This window comes from Scyliorhinus torazame, chromosome 14, assembly GCF_047496885.1.
Source record: "Scyliorhinus torazame isolate Kashiwa2021f chromosome 14, sScyTor2.1, whole genome shotgun sequence".
Lineage (NCBI taxonomy): Eukaryota > Metazoa > Chordata > Chondrichthyes > Carcharhiniformes > Scyliorhinidae > Scyliorhinus > Scyliorhinus torazame.
The window spans coordinates 196,008,054-196,029,176 of record NC_092720.1 but is presented as its reverse complement, the minus strand read 5'-3'; the positions used below and the strand labels follow the sequence as shown (position 1 = coordinate 196,029,176).

Here is a 21,123-nt window from a genome sequence, read left to right as displayed (position 1 = left end):
CTGTCAGTCTGGCCTCAATAAAAGTTGAGACGGATTCGCACGTAAACAGAAGTTATTTATTTAGCTTGCAAGCTTAATCATCTTACAGAATGTAACAGGACGTCCTGCCTCTTACACTCCAGAAAACGACTGAACTACCAGACAAAGGGATCTCTGCAAAATCAGTTCAAATGGTATCAAGTTTCACATACTCGACGGACATAGGTCAGCCTAGGTCCCTCCTGACCTGTTTAATCTATTCTGATTGGCTCACTTCCAATCCCTTTCTCTGGCCCCTATCAATGCATCCTCACTCTTATAGACACACCTCTTCCTGCTTTTTCCATGCGGTCCCAAATTCCTTTGTCCCTAACTAAAAGAATCAAAGTGGCTTATTTCTACATTACATTAACTAGTATCTCTAAAGTAACTATTTTATATCACATTCGTCAACAGAACAGATGGGTTCCCAGTGGAACTTTATTAAAAAAATTAAAGGATGGGTTGACACCGCTGATGGTAGAAATGTTTGATGATGCGATAGGGCAGGCATCCAACTCACTATTACTTTAAAAGGAGAAGAATCGGTAGAGTGTGGGTTGTACAGGCCCATTTTTCTACCGAACATGGATGCGAAGATAGAGGCAAGATCTAATCTGCCTGAATTAGATCTTGTCAAAATGTGATGTTATTTTAAAAATTATGATAGGTCCTGACTCTCCACTCACTGTTAAGCCAATAGGATTATTCTGTTCTTAATTTTTAATGTAGCCCAGTATGTATGTTATTCCATACACTTGGAGACGATCATGGACAGCTCTCAAATTCGTTTTAAAATAAATATTTCACTGGCTAGGCCACAATTTATTGACCATCCCTAACTTTCCTTGAAAGGTGCTGACGAACTGCGTTCTTGAATTGCTGCAGTCCATGTCATATTGCCACACCCAGATTGCTGTTCGGGAAGTTTAGGATTTTGACCCAGTGACAGCGAAGGACCGGTGTGACTTAGTTTCAAAGTGGAGATACAATTAAAACAAATTACTCTTGCCCCTCATACTACAGGTTAGGTTTGCTCAGTTGGCTAGATGGTTTAAATGGGGCGCAGAGTGATGCCAATGATTCAATCCCAGTAATGGCAGAGGTGGCTCTTAAAGGCTGTCTCCTTTTCTTTCCCCTTAGTAATGTCATGGTGTAGGCCATGATTAGCAGACTTCAGACAATGAGAATGCTACATCATGATGACAAGGCACAAGAGATATTCTGTTCTGTTGAAGTGAATGAATTCTGTCACACAGACTAAGCGGTTTGATGAGCGTTGTGCTGCAACTCATCTGGATGAGTGTCTGCAGTAGTTCACGGACCAAGCTGGAATAAATTCAGCAGTTGGCTGGTCCTAGTGGGAGCTAAAAAGAGATGTCACATCTTTTTGTCTTGCATTCATTGGGTCATTCACAAAATTACCAAAGGTAAAATGAACAATTTAGCCTTGTTGAAAAGGGAGTATTGGAGATGGAAGGTGTGGACCTGTGGAGGGTTTAACATCCACAGGATCAGGAGTACTCGTTCTCTTTGCTGGTGCATAAGGTGTACTCGAGGATTGACTTTTATGTGGTGGGGAAGGCACAGTATTCGGCAATCGTGATATTGGACCATGTCTGGTACCGGGTGGATGTGATGTTGTAGAAGGAGCCAGCCCAGAGGCCAGCGAGGAGGCTAGGTATGGGGTTTGATGGCTGACCTGAATTTTTGCACTGAAATGGGGAAGGTGATGGAGGAGTGCGTGTGGTTTAACCAGAATGTGGAGGTCCCCCCCATCATTGATCTGGGAGGTGTTGAAGGCGGTAATAAGGGGCAAGATAATTTCATTCAAATTGAAGGTGGAAAGGGAGGCGTGGGAGGAGCAGCAGCGGCTGATAAGAGACTTTTTATAGGTAGATGGGGGATATGCGGAGGACTGGAGCCAGGACTTTTGGTGAGGAAGGATTGCAGCTTGATCATCTATCCACGGGGAAGATGGTCCAGGCGGGTTGTCGATGAGGATGGTGAGAAAGTCAGTCGATTGCTGTTGCGCCAGTTCTGTCGGCAGGCTGCAACAAGGGAGATTATGTGGATGGGTAGGTTGGTAGTCGCGTCGGAGCAGGCATTGAAGACTTTTATTAGGACTTGTATAAGTCAGAGCCGCTGGAGGATGAGTTGGATATGAAGGAATTTTTGGATTGCTGGAGATAATGCCCGGAGATAGAGGAGGAGGACAGGGCAGGATTAAGGAACCAATGGGGGTGGAAGAAGGGCAGGCAGTAGTAGGGAAGATGCAGTCAGAAAAGGCACCAGGGCCAGATGGGTTCCCGATGGAACTTAAGAAACAATTCAAGGATCGGTTGACACTCTGATGGTAGAAATGTTTGAGGATGCGATTATTAGGGGAGTATTGCCGGAGTCGATGGGGCAGTCATCCATCTCATTATTACTTTAAAAAGAGGAGAATCCAGTGTGGGTCGTACAGGCCCATTTTTTGACTGAACATGGATGTGAAGATATGGGCAGTGTTGGTGCTGAGGCTGGAGGAATTCCTGCTAGAGGTGGTTGGGGAGGATCAGACGGGGCTCGTTGAGGGCAGACAGCTGTCATCAAATGTGCGGCGGCTGCTGAATGTGGACCTTTCACCGGCAGAGGGAATGGAGCTGGATGTGGTGGCATTAGATGCGGAGATGGTGTTTCACAGGGTGGAGTGGAGCTATCTGCTGGCGATGCTGGAGAAATTTAGGATTGGGCCTAAACTGTGGCAAGGATGAAATTGTAATGCAATGTGTATGGACGAACGATATGAATTCGGGGTGCTTTCCATTATTTTGGGGGACGAGGCAGGGATGCCCCATGTGACCCCTTTGGACTTGTGGAAGGGGGAATAGTGAGGTGGGGGTAGAGCACAGGGTGCCTTGTGGACGACCTGCTGTTGTACATCTTGGACCCGAGCTTATTGATAAGGGATATAATGGGTTTGCTAAGGAGATTCGGCGCTCAAGTTGAATCTAGGGAAAAGCAAATATTTTGTTGCGTCTTCTCCAGGTGCTGGGGTGGGAGTGGGAAGGTTGCATTCCAGGTAGCAACAACTGATTTTAAATACTTGGGGTTGCAGGTGGACTGGGCATGGCTTCATAAGCACAATTTCACGAGCTTGGTTGGGAGGGTGAAAGAGGACTTGTTGCGGTGGGATAGTCTCCCCCTGTCGTTGGCAGGCTGGGTGCAGGCAGTGAAGATAAACATTCTGCCACTGTTCTTGTTTCTGTTTCAATGTCTGTGGGTCTTTTTACCAAAGTCATTTTTTAAGGGGGTGGATAGGCTGGTCACATTGTTGGTGCGGCCAGGGAATGTGGCTAGGACAAGCAAACTGGTGCTCCAAAGGGGTGGAATTTGGGGGTGTTGGCCCTTCAGAACTTGTGGCACTATTACTGGGTGGCGAATGCGGAGAAGGTGCGGGCTGGCGTAGGGAGACGGAGGCTTTATGGGTGTGGGTGGAGGCAGGTTCCTGTCAGGAGTCGGGGTTTTGGGCGTTGGAAATGGAGCTGCTACCGGTTGCCCCGGGGGTAGCTTTGTGGTGGTAGCCACACTCTAGATTTGCAACTAAATCCGACAGCACAGGCTCGAGGTTAATGCTGATAAGAGGGAACCATTGGTTTGAACCAGGGAGGGCGGATAAGAGGAGAGAGGGGTGAAGAGATGAAGGATTTGTTTTTGGAGTGGGGGTTCTCAAGCTTGGAGGAATTGAGGACAAAGTTTCTGCTCCAGCATGAGGAGGGCTCCAGATATATATGCAAGTACGGAACTTCGTGAGAAAGGTGTGGTTCTGGTGGCACTGGCCTCTTCATTGCCAGAGAAGGAGCTGTTGATGGTGGGGCAGAGGATGGGGTCATTTCAGCAATTTACAGGAGGATCAAGGAGGAGGATAACATGTGCAGGGAAGGGATTAAGGCCAAGTAGGAGGAGGAGCTAATCACTGGAGGTGGGATTATGATGTGAGGTGCTGCAGAGAGTTAACGCATTAACTTCGTGCTGAGGCTGGGGCTGATTCAATTAAATGGTGCATAGCATGCAATTAACGAAGGTGAGGATGAGCCGGCTCTTTGAGGGGGTAGAGAAAAGCTGCGAGGGGCTCAGCTAATCATGTTCACATATTCTGGTAGTGCAGTTGATGTAATTTACATGGATTTCAGCAAAGCCTTTGACAAGGTGCCACATGGGAGGCGTATAAAGAAGGCAAATGCACATGGGATGCAGGGGTAACGATAAGGTGGATTCAAAATTGGCTTAGTTGTTGGCGACAGAGGGTGACGACAGACGGCTGCTTAGTGGCTGGAAGCCAATGTCCAGTGGCTACCACAGGGATCTGTATTGGATCCCCCATTGTTTGTCATTTATATAAATTATATAGATGACCATGTAGGGGTTAATGCTGATAAGAGGGAACCATTGGGGGTAGGATCAGAAAGTTTGCGGATAACAAAGTTTGGCTGGATGGTTAACAGTGAGGTTGAGTGACTTGGGTTACAGGAGGATATAGACGGGATGGTCAAATGGGCAGATGGAATTTAACCCTGAAAAGTGTGAGGTAAAACACTTTGGGAGAAGTAATTTGACAAGGACGTATTCAATGAATGGCCTGACACTGGGAAATTCCGAGGAACAAAGGGACCTTGGTTGTCAATAGAACTTGGAAAGTAGAACGGCAGGTTAATAGGGTGGTGAAAAAGGCATATATTACACTTGCCTTTATCAATCGAGGCATAAGTTATAAAAGCAGGGAGGTCATGTTGGTGTTGTACAGAACTTTGGTGAGGCCGTAGCTGGAGTACTGTGTGCAATTCTGGTCACCAAATTATAGGAAGGGTGTGATTGCACTGGAGGTGGTGCAGAGGCTATTCACCAGGATGTTGCCTGGGATGGTACATTTAAGTTATGAAGAGAGTTGGGTTGTTTTCGTTGTAGCGAAGAAGAATAAGGGATGACCTGATTGAGGTTTACAAGATTATGTAAGAGGGGGATGGACAGAGTGGATAGGGAGCAGCTGTTCCCCTTAGTTAAAGGGTCAGTTATGAGGGGATACAAGTTCAAGGTGAGGGGCAGGAGGTTTGGGGGGATTTGAGGAAAATCTTTTTTACCCAGAAGGTGGCAGCGGTCTGGAATGCACTGCCTGGGAGGGTGGCAGAAGCGGGCTGCCTCACATCCTTTAGTACCTGGATGAGTACTTGGCACATTATAACATTCAAGGCTGTGGGCCAAGTGCTGGCCAATGGGATTAAGTAGGCAGGTCAGGTGTCTTTCATGCGTTGGTGCAGACGCGATGGGCCAAAGGGCCACTTCTGCACTGCATTATTCTGTGATTCCAAAGCTTTGTTTAAATTCAAGCCAAGCAGTTAACTCTGGTCAGGACATTGTCCTGGGGAACAAACCAAAATTTAGGCTGTCGCCTCCTTTGCTCAGTTGAAATAAGTACAAAATGTGTCCATGTTCTTTCCATCTGCAAAGAGGGCTCTGTATTAATAAATGTAGCTTCTAGCACGCATAAATGCAAAACACTGCGAGCCCAACTTATAATCTTAAATTGGCTGTCAGCGTAGGACCCTTGAGGATTGTTTAGCAAATATTGTGTAATGTCAGAATTACATCAAATGCTGGACACTTTGCAAGTCCGCCACTTTTGGGACATCTGGCCCACATACCTCGCACCACACTGGCATTGGAATCCGTACATCACATCACTAACCTCTGTGATACACAGAACATCTGAGCAGTGGCGATGGTTCTGATATCAAAGCAGGAATATATTTGTTTTGGAGGATGTAAAATGAAGGTTCACTATGTCTGCTACTACATGTGATCCCGACATGTGCACCCGTTCAGTTGAGTTTACAGGCGAGGAAGATCATGCATAGATTTTTCTGTTATTGATTGATCAGCCTCTCTCCCAGAGACTATCGAGCAGAAGTATAGCTACAGGCTAAGTGAACTAATTGAAGTCAATAATGCCTTATATTCTTTGCTATGATATTTGCGGGGATTTTCCAGCCTCTGGCAGTATACGCAGCAGGGATGCAGCAGGCCAGCCAAATATCCATTGACTTCCAGTGGAACTGGAAGATCCCAGCAGTGGGTGGGGCCAGAAAAATCTGGCCACTGTTGTGGAAGCATAAAAATATAAGTAATAGATACAGAAGTCCACACAACCCATTTCCTGCACAACCCATTCAATATGATTATGGATGAACTCGTATTAACTAGATTTCCTGCCCTATCCCCACATCCCTCAATTATTTTCCTGGTAAAATTCCATTGAACTTTGTCTTATATACACTCATCGACTGAGCATTCACAACACCATGGGGAAGGGAATTCCAAAGATACAGAGCTGTCTTTTAAAAAAATATTTTTTATTCGCCTTTTTTACATTTTCTCCCAAATTTACACTCAACAATAAATAATAATCAGTAACGAATGTAACGTCAATCCCCATATCAATAACAACGATCCCATCCTTCCATCAAACCCCCAAACATTAGCCCACATTAACATAAACAAATGACAAAAAGTAATCAGGAATCACCCATAGTCACCAGTAACTCATACAGTCTCCAGCCCCCCCCCCCCCCCCCCCCCCCCCACAATGTTCGATGTGATCCAATTCTCGAAAGTGCATAACGAATAACGCCCATGAATTGTAGAACCCCTCCATCCTTCCCCTCAGTTCAAATTTGACCTTTTCAAGATTCAAGAATTCCAGCAGGTTCCCCCGCCATACCAGGGCACAGGGTGGAGAGGGTGATCTCCACCCTAACAGGATCCGCCTTCGGGCGATGAACAAGGCGAAGGCTACAACATCTGACCCCGTGCCCGTTTCCAACCCCGGCTGATCCGACATCCCGAATATGGCCTCCTGAGGCCTGGGTCAAGTTTCACTTTAGAGATTACCCGAATCGCCTCCTTCCAGTAATCCTCCAGCCTTGGACAGGACCAAAACATATGAACGTGGTTTGCGCCCCCCCCCCCCCCCCCCTCACAACGTTCACATACATCTTCTACCCCCTCAAAGAGCTGGCTCATCCTCACCCTTGTAAGGTACGCTTGATACACCACCTTTAGCTGTATCAGCCCCAACCTCGCACAGGAGGTGGAAGCGTTCACTCTCCGGAGCACCTCACACCAGAACCCCTCTGCCATACCCTCTCCCAACTCTTCCTCCCACTTTGCCTTGATCCCTTTTTGCGCTGCCTTCTCCTCCAAAATAGCCCCGTAAACTACCGATACTACCCCATTCTCCTGCCCCTTGACGTCAGCACCTCCTCCAGCAATGTGGAAGCCGGCTCCACTGGGAAGCTCTGTATCTCCTTTCTGGCAAAGTCTCAAACCTGCATGTATCTAAATATTTCCCCCTGCTCCAGCCCTTACTTCACTCCCAGCTCCTTCAATCCCGCAAAGCAACCCCCAAGAAACAAATCTTTTAGTGTCCTAATTCCTTTCTCCTCCAATCTCTGAAAATTTCCATCCCACTTCCCTGGCTCAAATCTATGGTTCCCCCGAATCGGCATTTCCCATGACCCTGCCTCCAACCCGAAGTGCTGTTGAAATTGCCACGAAATTCTCAACAAAGCTATTACTACCGGACTCCCTGAGTATCTCTCCGGGGTCGTCGGGAGCGGTGCTGTCACTAGCGCCTTCAATCCCGACCCCCTACCCAAACTCTCCTTCACTCTGACCCAGCTCCGTACCTTCTCCACATTCGCCATCCAGTAATAATACATCAGGGTCGGAAGACCTAAACCCCCTGCCAGCCTTCCACTCTGTAGTAGCACCCTTTTAATTCTGGCCTCCTTCCCTCCCCATATGAACGAGGTAATCATCCCTTCAATCTCTCCAAAAAATGCCTTTGGCAGGAAAATCGGCAGGCATTGAAAAATAAACAGGAATCGCAGCAGCACATTCATCTTAACCGCTTGTGCCCGACCCGCCAGTGACGGAGGGAGACCATCCCACCTTGCCAGATCAGCTTTCACCCTCCCCACCAAACTAGAAATGTTGTACCTACGGAGCCCCCCCCCACTCCAATCGCGAGCAACCTGCACCCCCCCCTGTATCTAAAGTGAGTCCCTGCCCTACGGAATGGCAGCCCCCCTACCCCTACCCCTGCCCCCACCCCTGGCCGAGACACCACAAAATATTCACTCTTGTCTTGATTTAATTTGTACCCCGAGAAAGACCCAAACACCTGAAGCAGCTCCAGTATTCCCCCTATTGACACACTTGGTTCCGACACGTATAATAACAAGTTATCGGCATATAAGAACACCCTATGCTCTATCCCCCCGCACTATCTCTTTCCATACCCCCAAACTTCTTAATGCGATGACCAATGGATCAATCGCGAGTGCAAACAGCAGGAGGGACATAGGACATCCCTGCTTAGTCCCACGGTGGAGAGAAAAGTATTGTGAGCTGATGTTATTTGTGCGGACACTCGCATTCGGCTTCTTATATAATAGCTTTATCCAGTCCACAAATCTGGGTCCAATTCCAAACCGCTCTAGAACTGCCATCAAGTACCCCCATTCTACCTGGTCAAATGCTTTCTTGCCGTTCAATGCCACAACCACCTCTGTTTCCTTCCACTCCACCAGTACCATAACCACGTTCAATCTCCTCCTAATGTTTGAAAAGAGCTGCCTCCCTCTCACAAACCCCGTCTGATCTTCACCTATCACTTTCGGGAGGCACTCCTCTAGCCTACCTGCCAATACCTTCGCCAATATCATTGCGTCCAAGTTTAAAAGTGATATGGGCCTATACAACCCACACTCCGTCAGATCCTTATCTGTCTTAAGTAACAGGGAAATTGATGGCTGCCCCAAAGTTTATGGTAACACCCTCCTCCCTATCACCTCCTCAAACATCCCCACCATCAGCGGTACCAGCTTATGTTTGAATTTTTTATAATCCACCGGAAACCCATCCAGCTGTGCCACCTTCCCCGACTGCATCCTCCCAATCGCATCTTTTATCTCCTGCTCCACTATCGCTAAAGTAGCCCTGTCCCCCTTCCCTAACCTCAGGTACTCCAGCCCATCTAGAAATTCCTGCATCTCCCGGTCTCCCCCAGGTGGATTTGACCTGTACAATCTCTGCTGTACAATAATTCCTCGATTACTTTTTCAATTTTGTCACAGAACCCTCGGTCCCCCAACAGTCCCACATCTAACTTCCACCCTGGTCCCCTTCTCCAGCACCGTATCCACCCAATGTGGAGCATGATCTGATATTGCAATTGCCGAGTACTCCGACCCTTTAACCCCAGCCAGCAGCGCCTTCCCCACCATGAAAAAGGTCAATCCGCGAGTACACCTGATGGACCGCTGAGAAAAACGAGTACTCCCGCTCCCTTGCATGCAGAAACCTCCAAGAGTCTACCCCTCCCATTTCCACTATTAGCCCAGCTAGTGCCTTCGCCACCCCTGTCGGGACCAGTGAGTGCAGCCGTGACATGTTCAATCTTGGCTCCTGCACCAAGTTCTAGGCCCCCCCCCCCCCCCCCCCCCCGCACTGTCAGTTTGTGTGTTTCCAAGTCAGAGATGGCCCAACACACTTTCACGAATCCCACGTCATCCCAATTGGGACCATATACACTTACCAGCGTCACTAGCCTCCTCTCTAGCACCCCTGTCACAATCATATACCTACCCCCTGATCTGCAACCACCTTCTCCATTTGGAACCGTAACCTTTTGCTGACCATTAGCGCTACTCCTCGAGCTCTTCCGTCAAATCCAGAATGAAACACCTGACTAACCCAGCCCTTTTTCAGTCTCACTTGGTCCTTCACCCTCGGGTGAGTCTCCTGCAGCATTGCTACATCGGCCTTCAAACTTTTAAGATGCGCAAGCACCCTTGACCTCTTGACTGGGCCTTCCAGCCTCCTCACATTCCACGTGACTATCCTAACTGGGGGTCTCTCTCCTCCCACCCCCCCCCCTTCTTCTTACCACTGAGCCCTGCCCCATGAGCCTGACCATCCCTTTCCATTATTAACATCCAAACCCCCTCCCAGAATCCCCCCTGCACTTCCCCTCAAAAAAAAATCTCACCCAGTATCGATCCTCCTCCCCGCCCCACACTTGCTCGCCTCGTAGGCCCATCAAAACCTGCTAATCGGGCTCCAATGTCCGCAGCCCTCCTCTCACCTCACCTCCGACTTTGGTTCGCTAGCGCGGGTGGTGTCTCCCCCCCCCCCCCCCCCCCCCGGAAGGGTACACTGTCCTCTCCCACCCAGTCCCAGTCCCAGAAGGAAAAGAAAAACAATCTAACCCATGCAATTCAATGGAATAACCGTTGCAACAAAAAAAAGGAGCAAAAGTGCCAAACAAACCAAACAAAAATTTAAACTCTATAACAGCGTGAAGTCAAGTAAGTTACAATACAGGTCAATGAACAGAAGGTGAGAACATTTATACATTTTCCAGCTCCCCAATCACAGTCCACGATCCCTCTTCCAGCTCCACTCCTCACTTCTGTCCCAGGCTTTCTGCCTTCATGAACGCAGAATCTTTGGCGCTGTCCGTCACCCTGAGCTTTGCCGGGTATAACATACCAAATCGCAGTCCCTTGTTGTACTGTGCTGCCTTCATTCGGTTGAATGCCGAGCAGTCCCTTGTTGTACTGTGCTGCCTTCATTCGGTTGAATGCCGCTCATCTCTTTGCCAACTCCACCATCAAGTCCTGGTAAATCCGAACTCTAGCAGCATCCCACTACACCTCCCGCTTCTGCTTCGCCCAGTTTAATACCTTCTCCTTCATGTGGTATTTATGGAAGCGGATAATTACTGCTCTCGGCGGCTCATTTACTTTGGGTTTTGGCCTTAACGACCGATGAGCCCGGTCCAGTTCATACCGGGAGGGGTCTTCACCCTCCCCATCAACTCCGCCAGCCTCTTAGGAAAGTACTCAGTTGGCCTTGGGCCCTCTACCCCTTCAGGAAAGCCCACAATTCTCAGATTATGCCGCCTCGAGCAGTTCTCCAAGTCCTCGAGCTTTGCTCAGAGTCCTCTGTTGGCCTCCACCACCCTCTGGAGTTGGTCTCCCATCGAGGTGAGCTGGTCACTGTGCTGCGACATGGCCTCCTCCACTTCCTTCATTTTTTCACCCTCACCTCTCACCTCGCCCGATGTCTTTGCCACATTCACCCTCACCGGGGCGATTGCCTCCCCCACCAATGGTCTCAGTGCGACTGTCATCTCTTCCTCAATGCCTCCACGTGCCTCGCAAACTGCTTCTCCTGCTCCACAGCCATCACCTCGGTCATCTTTCCACTGTAAGTAGTGCGGCCTCACCCACGCGGTCCGGCATCCGCTTTTACTGCACCTCTACTTTGGCGGCAAACCCGTGTTTCCTCCCTTCTTCACAGCTGTTTTTGGCATCCCTTAACCACTTAGTATTTTACGCCTTCTTTCTTCAATCTCGAGATAAATAAATAATAAAATACATTTTTTTTAAATTAAAAATTAAATAAATAAAAAAATATAATAAAAATATATATATATTTTTTTAAATTTCAAAAATCAAAGTTAAAAAAAATCTTCTCCTGGGGCCGGACTTCAAACATCCCAAACGCCCATTTTCAGCGAGGGGCCACCCGGTGTGCACTGCTCCCTCTCTACATTTGTGCTGGATTCAGGCCTTGCCTCAGGCCACGCTCGTCCCCCGCCACTTGCTTCGGGCTCGATGCCCCTGCTCCTCCGGTCACGGGGGTCCCCAACAGCTCCAAACCAGCCCGACCCAGTGCCCGTCCCTCAGGCCCCAATGCCGAAGGAATCACGACCGCCTAAACCACGGGGAAACACCCGGGAAATGCCGCTGACCGGCGGGTGCCCATCTCCAGTGTTGTGTTATTTTGTTATATCATTCACAACTGTCTTGAATGAAGAATTTCTAATTTCAGTCAAGGGGCGGCATGGTGGCACAGTGGCTGGCACTGTTGCTTCACAGCGCCAAGAATCCGGTTTGATTCCCAGGTTGGGACACCGTGCGGAGTCTGCACGTTCTCCCTGTGTCTGTGTGGCTTTCCTCCGGGCGCTCAGGTTTCCGCCCACAAGTCCCAAAAGACATACTTGTTAGGTGAAGCACGGTTAGAGGGCAGCACGGTAGCATGGTGGTTAGCACAATTGCTTCACAGCTCCAGGGTCCCAGGTTTGATTCTGGCTTGGGTCACTGTCTGTGCGGAGTCTGCACATCCTCCCCGTGTCTGTGTGGGTTTCCTCCGAGCGCTCAGGTTTCCTCCCACAAGTCCCAAAAGACTTACTTGTTAGGTGAAGCATGGTTAGAGGGCAGCACGGTAGCATGGTGGTTAGCACAATTGCTTCACAGCTCCAGGGTCCCAGGTTCGATTCCGGCTTGGCAATTTTGGACACTAAGGGCATGGTGATGGTCAATCCACCTACCCTGCACATCTTTGGACTGTGGGAGGAAACCTTAAGAACAAATAAATCTACACTATATCATTTTACCGTAATCCATGTACCTATCCAATAGCTGCTTGAAGGTCCCTAATGTTTCCGACTCAACTACTTCCACAGGCAGTGCATTCCATGCCCCCACTACTCTCTGGGTAAAGAACCTACCTCTGATATCCCTCCTATATCTTCCACCTTTCACCTTAAATTTATGTCCCCTTGTAATGGTTTGTTCCACCAGGGGAAAAAGTCTCTGACTGTCTACGCTATCTATTCCCCTGATCATCTTATAAACCTCTATCAAGTCGCCCCTCATCCTTTTCCGTTCTAACGAGAAAAGGCCTAGCACCCTCAACCTTTCCTCGTAAGACCTACTCTCCATTCCAGGCAACATCCTGGTAAATCTCCTTTGCACCTTTTCCAAAGCTTCCACATCCTTCCTAAAATGAGGTGACCAGAACTGTACACAGTACTCCAAATGTGGCCTTACCAAAGTTTTGTACAGCTGCATCATCACCTCACGGCTCTTAAATTCAATCCCTCTGTTAATGAACGCGAGCACACCATAGGCAACACTATATACAAACCAGGGAAACGATCAAACAAAGCAACAAAACAATTCAGAGAGTCTCTAAGTCTGCAAAATTCATAAATTAAGTCTCTGAGGTGGGCGACGAATTCTGGTTGACCGCCTCAAGGGTGGGTCGAGAGCCGCTGGTTCAGGAGCGGGCTGGACTGCGTCAGAGTCAGGGGGAGGCAGAGTGACAGCGAGCTCTGCATAGTCCGTGGCAGGGTCAGCAGGAGGGCGAGGCGACAGTGGAGGATCATGTGGCAAGCGTGGAACGAGTCGAAGGGCGCGTCGATTGCGGTGCAGAATAGAGCCATCCGGTAGACGAACCAGGAACGAGCGGGGGGCCACCTGCTGAAGGACAACAGCAGTTGCAGACCAGCCCCCATCCGGAAGATTGACGCGGACATTGTCATCTGGAGCCAGAGCAAGGAGATCAGCTGCACGGGAGTCATGAGGCGCCTTGTGCTGTGCACGAGACATCTGCATCCGGCGAAGGACCGGAACGTGGTCGAGGTCTGGGACATGGATGGACGGCACCGTCGTCCTCGGTACGACCCATGAGTAACTGGGCTGGCGACAGACCAGTGGACAGCGGGGTGGAGCAATAGGCCAGCAAGGCAAGGTAGAAATCGGACCCAGCATCGGCAGCCTTGCATAGGAGCCGTTTGACTATATGTACTCCATTCTCCGCTTTGCCGTTGGATTGGGGGTACAGGGGACTGGATGTCACATGGGCAAAATTGTATCGCCTGGCAAAGGTGGACTATTCCTGGCTGGTGAAGCAGGGGCCATTGTCCAACATAACCGTGAGCGGGATGCCAGGTCGAGGAAAGGTTTCTTTACATGCACGAATGTCTGCAGACGAGGTGAGGTCATGCTGGGTAATTCAAAAAGTAGCCCACGATCAGGACATAGTCTCCACCCAGCGTGTGGAACAGGTCGATGCCCACCTTGGTCCATGGTGACGTGACAAACTCATGGGGCTGCAGGGTCTCACAGGGTTGGGCTGGCTGGAAGCGCTGACAAGTGGGGCAGTTGAGCACTGTGTTGGCTATGTCCTCATTAATGCCGGGCCTTGTGGGTGTACGGGAGCGTGCCCATGCCCTCAAAGACATCCTGGTACTGGTTGATAATGGCGTCGAGCTGCGCCCTGAAGTCAGTGTCCTGAAAGGCAATACGTGTCAGCAGGAGAGAGAGAGTGAACTCTCCGAACTAGGTTCAACAGTTTGCATGCCTGCGCGCCAAGCAGGGAGGCTTTCGAGGAGCCCACGATTTCAAAGGGAAGGATGGCTTTGCGTGACCTGTGCATCACTTCAAGTTGACACGAGCCGCTGGCAGCAATGGCATTGCCATTATATCTAATAACTGGCAGGCTGATGGAAGGATGGCTGGTTTGACACGAAGGCTTTGGAGGTCAGACCGCGCAGTGAGATTGGCGGAGGCACCAGTGACAAGGGGAATCGCATTTGGGACCGGTTGACCGTAAGGGTGGCACACCACTCATCGTCCGGATCGATGCTGTAAACCGACAGAGGCTGGATTATTTGCTTCGGGGACACCCTGTTTTTTGTAACGATACAGACTCGAAAAGGTGCCTTCGGGTCCTCGGTGTCAAATTCGGGTAGTAGGTCCGCATCGGACTCGGTTACCGTGTCCCGGACATTCCTGCGAGGCTGGCTGGAGCGATACGAATTGGCAGGCTGACCTGATCTGCATAAAAGCAGCATTGTGGCCAAGTTTGTCACATCTCAGGAATTGTCGGGATTTGGCAGGGCATTGCCGCTTTAAGTGGGTGGAGCCACAGTTGCCGCATGTTGTAGCATTAGTACGTTCGCTGCGCCACCGCGCATGCGCAGTACGCCCATACGTGGTGCGTGCCTGCGCAGTACGTTCGTCAACGTCGCCGTCCCCTCGTTTGGTGCGCACAAGCACAGGAGTCCGCGAAAAGAGCGCAAAATAGCCGCCGTCATCCAGGCTGAGGCCCTGGAGTTGCTCGATTGCTTGGACCCGTTCTGCCTCGTGGGACCTTGCCGCGCCGTTTCAGCCGCTTGGATGTGGGAATACTGACTAGTGGCGTGTTCGTGTAGCACGATGGTCTCGATGGCGGTCGCTAGGGTGAGCTGCTTCACCTTGAGGAGCTGCTGGCGTAGGGGGTCCGACTGAACACCGAAAACGATCTGGTCGCGTATCATGGAGTCGGAGGTGGGCCCGTAATTACAGGTCTGCCCAAGGATGCGGAAGTGGGTGAGAAAGGACTGAAAAGGTTCGTTCTTACTCTGCAAACATTGTTGCAATACATAGAGCTCGAAACTTTCATTCACCTCTATGTTGCAGTGAGTGTCAAACTTGAGGAGGACCGTCTTGAATTTTGATTTATCTTCATCATCAGCAAAGGTGAGAGAATTGAAAGATGTCGGGTGGGATTCTCCGTCCCGTCAGCTCCATTTTCCGACGCAGCGCACCCCTGCCGACAGCGGGATCCTCCATTTTGGCAGCCGCCCAAAGGGGTTCCGTATTGTGGCCATCCCACGCCGTCGGGAAACCCGCGGGGTGGGTACGTTGCTGGCGAAGCGGCGGATCCCGCTGATGGAGTATCCCGCAGGTCATGTTCCAATCTGTATACCCAGGCCAGGTCAGTGTTTCATGATCCTTAGTCATCTGTATTTATCTACTCTGGGACTGTTATTAGTTAATTGTCATTTCAATGCTAGTGAATGGTCATCTTGGTACTTAGCTGATTGAGATTGAAATCACTATTGTTTTCTCTGCCATTTCTTGGTCTCTGGAATTTTTCTAATGTGTGTTTATCTAATAGTTCTCACACAGCACTGTTTGCATGCACTGATTGAATTTCTGCTGGTTTACCTTTTTACCATTTTGCTTGCTTTCAAACATTTGGGATCAGTGAAGGCCCATGTCAGAGTTTCCCATCAAGTCATCTTTCATTCACATTTACCCAGGCCATACAGCAAGCAGGAAAGAAAGTGTGGTTCGGTAAAATAAGTATCATAAGATCGAATGTACATAGAATCTTGAATATACAATGTTCTGTAAGTCCTTTCAAAAGACAAGTGCGAAGCCACATACAATAGAATTAAACAATTGTAAAGTCATTCATAGCATTTAAGCATTTATTAGCAAGAAAACCAGATGTAGGGATTTTCCAGTATTCGTAAAATGTGGAAGCATTTGGTGGGGGTTGGAATTGCCCAGTGACTGACCCCTTCTTCTGAAGAACCCTGTAAAATAAAATGCAGAAGTTTATCTAGCTGTGCATAAAGTGACACTTGCCCTGCCAGAAATAGCAACTGATGATGAAGCCTTTGCATGAGATTAGAAAACCACATAAGGCTGACAGTAAACATGGCCTTTAACATGCCCTCCCCAAATATCTTGATTTCTTGCCACTAACCTCACCGTCTCTCACTAGTTCCCTGTGCTGTCTGCTTACTCCCTGCAGAATTTCCTGTTTGCAAACACTTTGGCTGTTCCTCCCCCAGATTTAGTTCTCTGTTGATCTTTTATACACAACAGTTGCCTTTGCAGGGATAGAATATATCGTTAAAGGGATTTTATTCCCCTGGGCACTTCTGTTTCTATACATTCACACTGTGTGTGTGTGTGTGTATAAACCAGGTAGTCGGGGGCAGCCAAATAGTTCCACTGGTCCTTCAAGACCAGCAGCTTTCCACGTGGCAGGTTCCAAGAGTTTCCCCAGAATGCTTCTCCTGCTTTTGTCTTTGTTCTTTTATACCTTCCCTTCTGCACTGGGCAGTGTCGCCCTCTTCTTTACTTTGTCAAAACTATTTATGGTTGAACAATGCAGTCAAATCTCCATTTAACCTTCTCTTTTTGGATGGGACGGCATGATGGTGCAGTGGTTGGCACTGCTGCCTCACGGCGTCGAGGTCCCGAGTTCGATCCCAGCCCCGGGTTACTGTCCATGTGGAGTTTGCTTATTCTCCTCATCTAAATCATAAATATATGTGAACATTTGGGGTCCTAGCACAGATCCTCCACTAGTCATTGCCTGCCAATCGGAAAAATGCCCATTTATTCCAACCTTTTGCTTCCTGCCTGCTCACCAGCTTTCTATCCAACTCTAGATACAACCCATAATCCCATGAGCTTTAATTTTGCATATTAATCGGCAATGTGAGACCTTGATGAAACCTTCTGAAAGTTTAAGTAAACGCCATTCACCGGGTGTTATCCCTGGTCAACTCTACTAGTTACATCTTCAAAGAATTCCAGTAGATTTGTCAAGCATGATTTCCCTTTTGTAAATCCAAGCTGACTTTGTCCGATTATACCACTGCTTTCCAAATGCTGTGCTATGAAATCCTTGATAATAGATTCTAGCAACTTCCCTACCAACGTGAGGCTCACTGGCCTATAGTTCCTTGATATCTCTCTACCTTCCTTTTTGAATTGCTCCAACTCATTTTTTTTTCCAATTAAGGGGCAATTTAGCGTGGCCAATCCACCTACCCTGCACATCTTTGGGTTGTGGAGGCGAAACCCACGCAAACACGGACAGTGTCCCAGAGCCGGGATTCAACCTGGGACCTCGGCGCCGTGGGACAGCACTGCTAACCACTGCGTCACCGTGCTGCCTGGAAATCTACAAATCTAACTCATTGCTGATGTTACTAATTGGTTTAGACAGATTACCACAATTCCGCAGCAGTTGTTGAGCATGATCTCTGTTGGTGCAAGAACTTATGTTCCTTTTCTGCTTATGTGCTTCACCAGTGCAGTGCCACGTGCACCCCACCCTCCTGTCTGTCAAAACTGCTCAGTTCTTCCAGCTTGTTTCGGTGTCAGTCGTGCTTCAGCTGATAATAACACTCTTGCCTCTGTCAGAAGGTTCGGGGTTCAAATCCCAGTCATAGAATCTAGGTTGTGAGAGACATTCAGCTGAGGCTCTGTCTGCCCACTCGGGTTGGGGTAAAAGATCTCGCGGCACTATTTGAAAGAAATTTCTCCCTGACCAATTCCTCACCCATCAATGGTAAAACAGATTTCCTTGCTGCTTGGTGGGAATGTGTGTACAAATTAGCCGTTACTTTTCCTCATTGTAACTACGCTTGAAAAAATATTCCATTGGCTGTAAAACACAGGGATATACTGAGGTCATGAAAGGTGCGAAAAGTAATCAAGTTACTTGTTTTATTAGCACTGGTGCTCACTCAAGTGCACCAGACAGTGAACACAGCAGCTTATTTAGCTGAGGCCAAAGATGTCCTCCTCCAATGTTCACTCCCTCAAATTCCAACAGAGTAGGGGGAGGAACTGAGAGAAGTAGACTAAATTTTGTTTCATGGGTACCTGATTCAGTGACCATATGAGGTAAGAAGCCAGCTTCTTAAGGAGGCCTTGGGCGCGATTCTCCGAAATGGAGACTGTGTTCGCGCCGTCGTGAATGCCGTCGCGTGTCACGACGGCACGGGGACAACCGATTCTGGCCCCACCAGCACGGCGCTGGAGCGGTTCACGCCGCCCTAGCCTCCCTTCCCGGCGCCGAATGGACGGCGCGCCAACCCACGCATGTGCAGGGGACTTATTCCGCGCGCCGGCCCCAACTCAACATGGCGTGGGAGTTCAGGGGCCGGCCGCGCAACCAAGTAGACCCAGGGGGGAGAGGCCGGCCAGCCGATCGGTGGGCCCCGATCGCAGGCCAGACCCCATCGGAGCCCCCGCCCCGGGGATGAAGCCCCCCACAGGCCGCCCCCGACCCTTCACGCAGAGTTCCCACCTGCAGCAACCATGGGTGAACGGTGCCGGCGGAACTCTGCTGTTTCCGCTCGGCCCATGCGGGCCGGAGAATCGGCGGGGCCGGCGCAATTGGCACCGATTCTCTGCACCTCGGAGAATCACGCGCCGGCGTCAGGGCGGCATGGTGCGGTTGCGCCGATTCACCGGCCCAGCGCGGGGCTCGAAGAATCGCGCCCCATATGTTACATTTACTATCTACATTTACAACTTGCTGCATCAATTTCATGACAAAATTTCCTTGTTTGCTGCACCTATCTCATCATAACACTTACTTGTTTGAACTGGCCCGAACTGGAATGAATGTGGACACAACACTAAACCCAAAATGTTGGTTTGTAATGGGAACAATATTACTCTATGTGCAGGCAGCAGCCGGTTGCACTTTACACTGAGCCTTGCACGTATAGAATTACGATTCTACTTAATGAACTTTTACTCATATTGACCCAGACTGAGAGCCATCGAGAGCCCCCTGCTTCTAGTCACTCGTTACCCAGTCAGTCCTCTGGTAACAGGCCCTCAGTGATGAGGTCTATCCCTGTGGTACTAAGAGAGGACAGACCCTCACTAAATGGCTTTGAGAGTGGATTATTCCTCATTTACTGGTTGACCATGGTCAGACCATCACTGGCATTGGCCAGTATGTCACGTTAATTACTCAAAAGGCTGAAAGGGAACATTTCACGTGAAACACTACAGTTGTTTTGGCTAAAATATCTCAACACATAGGTCAACATCCATAAATTCAGCTCCAACTTGCCACGTCGTTCACTGTTTTCTCTTATCCTTCTGGCACCATGAAAGCGAAGCAAACTGGAACAGCTGCTGTATAGCTGTGTGTGTGTGTGTGTATGATTGTGGAGCATTAATGATGGATATCTCTGATGCAAATATTTGAACAGAGCATTCACAGGAACATGCAAATCCTAATAGTCAAGGAAGCGGAAAATCAGGTTTCCAGATGGCAACATGGTACCTTGAATTAAAACCATTGGATTGGATTTGTTTATTGTCTAGTGTACCAAGGTACAGTGAAAAGTATTTTTCTGCGAGCAGCTCCAACAGGTCGTTTAGTACATGAAAATACATAATAGGGAAAAGATTAGTACGATTATAAGAGATGTAAAAAGAGGATCTATTTGGGAGAGCTCGCAGAGTCACCACGCTCTGGCGCCATCTTGGATCAAAGATTATAGGATGCGATAGCCTGTTCTTTCACCAAGCCAGTGCATATTTGATGGGTTGAATGGCCTCTCTGCAGTGTAAAGGTTCTATAGACAATCAAATGCTACCTCGTTGTTAATAAATACACTTTGTCTGCTATTTATTGGATCTTGTGCTCACATTAGCTGCAGTGTTTGTTTGCAAAGGAAATTTAAAAAGTAACTAATTTAATGTGTCATATTGTAAAACATTCTGAGGGCATTATGGGCTATTGTGCTAATGCTCTTTCTTTTCATTTTGAGCATTCATAGTTTATCCATTGTACTTGGGTTGTTTCTGAACAAGTTTATTCACAGGTGCCAGACTCCACAGCAACGCAGCTGCTCATATTGAATTGACCTAATGGAGAGCAGATGGTGATTAGCAGCTGCCGGAGAGCCCAGATTAAACAATAACCTCTCTCATTTCCCTGCCTGTGGGTTTAATGGCTCTGGTTGGGTCATTGTTACTGTTTGATTACAAAGCTCTTCACTCCTGCCCCCTCTTCCACTTGCATCTCCACTCAAAACTCTGGCTAAAGGCTGATGATAAGGTAGACAAACACGACACTTCCTGCCAAATGCAGGTCATAAAAAAGCTTATAAAAACCTTTCTAAGGCCATACTTGCCGAGCAGTGATCAGCTACACTCTCCATATTATAAAAAGAATAAACTCTGGAGAATGGGCGTTATGGTGGTGCAGTGGTTAGCAAGGCTGCTTCACAACGTCAGGGATCCGGGTTCGATTCTGGCCTCTGGTGACTCGGTGTATGGAGATTGTACATTCACCCTGGGTTTCCTCCGGGTGCTCCGGTTTCTTCCCACAAACCAAAGATGTGCTGGTTAGGTGGATTGGCTGTGCTAAATTGCCCCCAAGTGTCCAAGGGATTATATGAAGTGACAACTGCTTATTCTTCCTGAGTGACCACTGACTGGTAGTGGTCAGAAACCTTTAGACTTTGGAGGGCATTGCAGTTAAACAGAACTCTGGTTTCACCTGACCCCCACGTGAACCTTCCAGCAGTGGCCACGAGATAGTTATTAGGACAGGAACTGTGGCTGATTTTACTTTCCTCTGTACCAGAAGTCCAACTCTGGGGCT

General features: G+C 48.8%; 1 protein-coding gene and 1 long non-coding RNA gene across 4 annotated transcripts in view; one reads left to right on the top strand and one right to left on the bottom strand.

Annotated features, from left to right (window-relative positions):
- Positions 1 to 21,123, top strand: part of LOC140390320 (SLAM family member 9-like) — a 65,935-nt gene that overhangs the window by 9,494 nt on the left and 35,318 nt on the right. The gene's annotated exons all lie outside the window — the stretch shown is intronic.
- The window catches only part of LOC140390321 (uncharacterized), a 95,765-nt gene continuing 84,941 nt past the window's right edge, over positions 10,300 to 21,123 (bottom strand). The window contains exon 4 of the long non-coding RNA XR_011934610.1: positions 10,300 to 16,279. This is a non-coding gene — a long non-coding RNA (uncharacterized lncRNA). The remainder of the gene's footprint in view (positions 16,280 to 21,123) is intronic.